Raw genomic sequence first — 5495 nt, forward strand, 5'->3', positions numbered from 1 at the left:
AGTGTTTGCTGCCGGCAGAGGCTGCTGAGAGACCAGCCTTGCGTGCAGGGCTAGAGATGTAGGGGGCTGGTGAGAGCAAGTTTCCATATTCTGTGGCACTCACACCCAGCTAGGAATGTGGCTTTGGGCCAGGATCCCTCTGGGCAAGAAAGGATGACTCGGCAGAAACAGCATCCTGACCCCACAGCATAACTGGAGCCGCTGCTTTGGGGGCGGATGCCAAATGGCAGGGCGGGCGAATTCATGACAAACACTCCCCACCGGCCTTCATCTTCCCCTCCCCCCAGCCCTCTTTTAGATACCCTTTTCTGGGCTAGGGTTTTAATATTCCCAGAGAAGCAACTTTCAGACAGACTTGGGAGGGGCCCTGGGTCTGTCTCACTCCAGAGGATGGAAATGATAAAGGATGAGGAAGAAGCAGTGGGCCGTTGAGCCCCCCAGGCCTGGCCGAAGGCAGAAGCCCAGCATGAGTGAGGGTGGGGGACTTTGGGTACTGGAGGGAGCTAGCCTGGATTAAGCCCCGGGGAATTCCAGCCCAGGAGAGCCAATTGAAAGCATATGTGTTTAGACAGGGAGGAAATCCACAACATTGCTTCTCCATACTTTTGAATCCAGCTTTTGAAAAATTAAGGATCTATCATATGGAACACTGAGAAAGATGTCCCTTTGTCACCAGATGCCATCATGGTACAGACCAGTCACCCCCGGGGACTACCAAGGCACTCCAATTGCCACCAGTCTCTTTGCCCACTTGCACCCCAGGTCCTGAAGGCGATGGTGAAAATGACGATATTGTTATAACCGTGGCTGCTGCTGCTGTTAGCAATTATCAAAGTGTTTCTCACACATCCTGCTAACCACTTTTTACCTGTTTAATCTCATGCATTCTAACCCTATAAAGTAGGTCGGTACTAGTCTTGCCCTAATTTTTAGAAATGAAACAGCACTGCGGATGATGGAGTAACTTGCCTGAGTCACCCAGGTAGTGAGTGTAGAAGCTTCCAAGGCAGGGATCCTAATGATCTGCTTGATTCATGATCCCTTTCTTCTGCCCCTTGGAGGAAGAAGGAAGGAAGGCAGAGTGTCTGTGGCTCTGCCCTGGTCTCCTGGATGCCACACAGTGACTGAGTGTCACCAGGGTTGGCCCATGGAAACAGTGACCCCTCTCTGGGAGCCATTGCAACACCCGGCAGTTTCCTGTACGACGTATCACAGGGTGCTCGGAGTCTGGTGAGCAGCGAAGATCCTGGAATTTGGGGCTAGAAGCACGAGTCTGCCTTCTGACTTACTGGCTGTGCGACCTTGACACTTCACGTTGTCTCTCTGGACCCTGGCTCCCTCACCCACGAAATGAGACAGAACACTGTCCTCCATTACCTACCCAGTGAGATAAATTGGAGACCATGAAGTCATTACGGCCCGGGGTCTGACCGGATGGAAGGCAGAGAGGGCTGGCGGTGGGTTGAGAGGGGAGGAAGGGGTAGAGGTGGGTGTTAGGGAGTGTCAGGCTGGCATCTCACTGCTCTGCTCCCAGGTCTGGAGAGAGCCCAGCAGACATCAGGATTTCCTTTCTTAAGAGATGACGGGTACTTTACACTAATCCATCTGCCTGTAGCAATCACCTGGCGGTGACCCAGGAGCATTTGTTGAGGACACAGTGCAGAATGGCTGCATCTTCCCAGGAAAATCTCAGGAGCAGAGCTGTTCTAGGTGCTGGATGACAATCAGTTCTTTGCAAGTGCCTAGTTTGCTGAGTTCCCTGTTGCTGGGAGCTCCACCTTGCTCTATCCTGAACTTTTGCTGGTTGACTGGTTCCTGTTGCCACAGCAACAGAGCAATAGTGGAGGTGGCTGCAAATGGCTCTGTTAAATCAATCACTTAATCAATTGTTGCACGCAGACGCTGTGCCAAACAGGGGTGGTCACAGCTACATTAGACTTAGTCACTGCCTACAACTATATGTGGCTGAGATGGTCGTAAATATGTACGGAATAAGCAGATAATAGGCCCCCAACAAATTCATTTTGGTTGATTGAAGAACTTTTGGAATCATGAAGACATTATATAATGTCCCTTACAGTTTTATCACTGAGTCTGTTTTATATTCAAAACATTGGCAAACCAGTAACTTACATAGGATGTGTATGGCACGGCTACCCCCCAATTACCCCATTCCTCAGCTTTTTATAAGGAGTTATCAGTAACAGTATATTTGTTCCATTTGGGCTGTTATTATGGCTCTATCCTGGAACATTTTGTAGTGGTTATTTTTTTGGAAACACCATTTGATTTATAATCTCTTAGCAACAGAACTCTGAGGGCTAACGGCTGATGGACACTCCCAGAAGATGACTATGACTCGTGGGCAAACCACCCACAGCAGCTGAGCACCCTCTGATTATGGGTTTAATTGTTTTAGATCAGTGAATGTCAACAGCACCCATCATGGGCCAAGCTCCTTTTGTTACATGCCTGAGTGCATTTGTTGTGGCAGCCACACGCCCGGGGCCTGGGTGCCCGAGGCCATCACAGCCTCCGCTCTTCTTTGGTCCAGGTCCCTGCGCGTGTGTCTGAAGGGAAGAGAAGAAAGAAAGGCAGGAATGGCGTCTTCATGCTCTGTGCGGGCCTGCACATTGTGTCCTCACTGTACAGCGGCGTTAGGCCATCCCACCATGTGACAGCTCAGACATGAAGTCACTAGCTGTGCTCACAGGCTGGCAGGGGCAGAGGCAGGATCAGAATCCGGGTCTGCCCAAACCCCCAGCCTTCACTCTTTTCTCTTTTTTTGTTATTGTTGTTATTATTATTATCATTATTATTATTATTATTATTAATTATTTTACAAGAGTTAATTTTATTTGTTCAAGGGCTCCTATTGTGAGCATTAAACCACGCATGGGCTTTGATTCTGTGAGCCCCAATTCATATACCTAGGAAGACAAGAGCAAACTGATCTGTGCTCACAGATGAAAACTAAAGGTTCATGATTAGTCACATTGGAGTTTTTGAATTTCTGTAGCCTACAACTCAGAGGTTTTCGAGTTTTTTGGGTCCTTCGGGATGTCCCATAGGGCGTCTGTATTTTTCTTGAATTGAGCAACCTCCTCAGCCCTCAGCTGCTGGCTGGTCACACTGGTTAGTCCCTGAGCATCCAGGATCCATGGAGGCTCAGGAAAACTTCTTTCTCAATGCCATACAATCCCTTCGCTGTCGCTGATGCTCAGTGAATCCCGGATAGATGTTTCAACGAAGATTTGCTGAGATCAGCCGCATGTCATCCCGTAGCTCCGCTGGTGTACCCTTTCGGCCCAGTGACTTCATAGGTACTCTGAACCACCAACCACCGTCTTATGCACTTCCTCCCAAATTTTCGGTTCCTGGTGAGACGTGCCTGCCGTGTTCGCTCCGTTCCACACAGCCGCACATGAGGTGCCATGTTCTCCTTAGATCCATCCATGGCAGCTCCTGGTATGAACACCAAGTTTTCAGCCATAAAATAGCAAAATCTAACAGATTCTAGATTACACTCACTTCCAATCACACGGTGCTTGGGCGATCCACTGAGTTTCCAGGTGACATGTGAGAAAATCCACGGGGTTGGAAACCACAATTATGATGCAGTCAGGACTGTGCTTGATGATCTGAGGAATAATGAGTCTGAAGACATTAACACGGCACCAGGTTGAGACTCCCGTCTCCCTCTGGCTGGTGGGCTCCTGCAGCTACCCTCACAGTCTTAGAATGGGCGGTCACAGGTCACAGAGTAATCTTTATCCGCCACGATTTTACGTATTTGAAGAAATAAGCTCCCATGCTGTAGATGCATCATTTCGCCTTTGAGTTTCTCTCCCGAAACATCCACCGGGACAAATTTATCAGCCAGAGACTTTTCTTGAATACTGATAGTACATGCCATGTCAACTTAACATTCACTACAGTGATCTTATGGTTTGAGACTGTTGCCTCTTCTTCTGCAACCTGGGGCAATCAGTTCTTCCTCGTGCACAGGAGGGAGAAGCCTCTGAAGACGGTTGTAATAGGAGTGTGAAGAAGACAATGTCAGCGTGTGCCCAGCCTCCAGTATTCTATGCACACGTTAATGTCTATAGTGGCAACTAAGTCTTCACTGGGTGTGTGATTTCCACAGGTTGCAGCACACGAGAGCCACTGAGCCCAGCGCTCACAGGCAGCATGGGGCCTGCCAATCATCGGGGCCTGTTGGTTCTTTCTGGTTCCTTCCTAAGGCTGAGACCACTGTCCTCCATCCACATGGGGTAGGAACAAAAATGAAAATAATAGCCACCACTTATTACTATGATCCAAGAACTTTACCTACATTCCCTTACTTACTCCTTAAAACCTTATAAGGACATGATATTGTTTTCCTCTTTCCACTTACGGATCAGGAAATTGAGGGGCAGAGTAACTGAATGACTTGCTCTAAGTCACAGAAAACAGGTTCTTTTTGTGACACCCACAGTCACACTCTTCCCTTTCTCACAACTCTGTTACTCATGAGCAGAGGTGGACTTACTGAGAAACTGGGCCCTTCACTCACACCTGCCCTGTCCACGGCCCTAGAACTCTATTTATATGGCCACATATTTTGGGGACATTTGAAAAATAAGATATTTTAATATTCTTTTTCTAAAGGAAAGTCTCCCCTCCCCAAGATTCCACAGAACATGGCTTACCCTGCTCAGGAGTATATATACCTTTACCATCCTACCTAAAAATTTATCTCTTCCTTCTACCTCCCTTCTTTACTTCATTTGTTCTCCTTGGTATGTTAATTAACACACCATGTACTTTATTAGTCTTATTTATTGCATATCACAGGAGCCACTCACTAAATGTTTTCGGTTGAATGAATGCAGCCATCGTCCTTATGCTTAAAGCGATCCTGTGTAGTAGGTTGTTTCCATATTAGAGATAAAGATGTAAAGATGTGAAAGGTGACTTGCTCAAAGGCACCCACGAACAATTCCAATCCCCTTTCTCCTGCTCTGAGCTGCCTTTGAACTTGGCCATGTCTAGGTGTCCTTTGGCCATGACATTTTTAATTTGCTCATAGACTAGACATCATCTCACTGACGTTTCATCTGTGACTCCTCTCTCTCAACAAGTTTTCTTTACCCACCCCCCCAATCCTATCAATCACCTCCCAAATATCTCTCAAACTTAATCATTTCTATCTCCACAGCCTCCACTATGGGTGGGGTCTCCATTATCTTCCTGGTGGTCTCCTTGCCCCCAGCACTCCCCACATAGCTTCCAGAGGCTGACCTGATTGGGTCACTCTGCTGAGGTGATCTCATGAATTCTAGTATCTTAAAGACCATATCTGAAATCCTTAGTCTGACCCACGAGGCCTACGCTGGCATTTTCCTCCCTCAAACTCACCCTTTCCTTTCTGACTCAGAGCCTTTACACATGCTCTACCCAGTACTGATGCCAGAACATTCTTCCCCACCTCCCTCCCTACCATCCTACTT

General features: G+C 47.8%; 1 pseudogene; it reads right to left on the minus strand.

Moving 5' to 3' along the window:
• Positions 1-589: 589 nt before the first annotated feature.
• Positions 590-5031, minus strand: LOC112486176 (annotated as a pseudogene).
• Positions 5032-5495: the final 464 nt, after the last annotated feature.

Source organism: Pteropus alecto, unplaced genomic scaffold (genome assembly GCF_000325575.1).
Source record: "Pteropus alecto unplaced genomic scaffold, ASM32557v1 scaffold106, whole genome shotgun sequence".
NCBI lineage: Eukaryota > Metazoa > Chordata > Mammalia > Chiroptera > Pteropodidae > Pteropus > Pteropus alecto.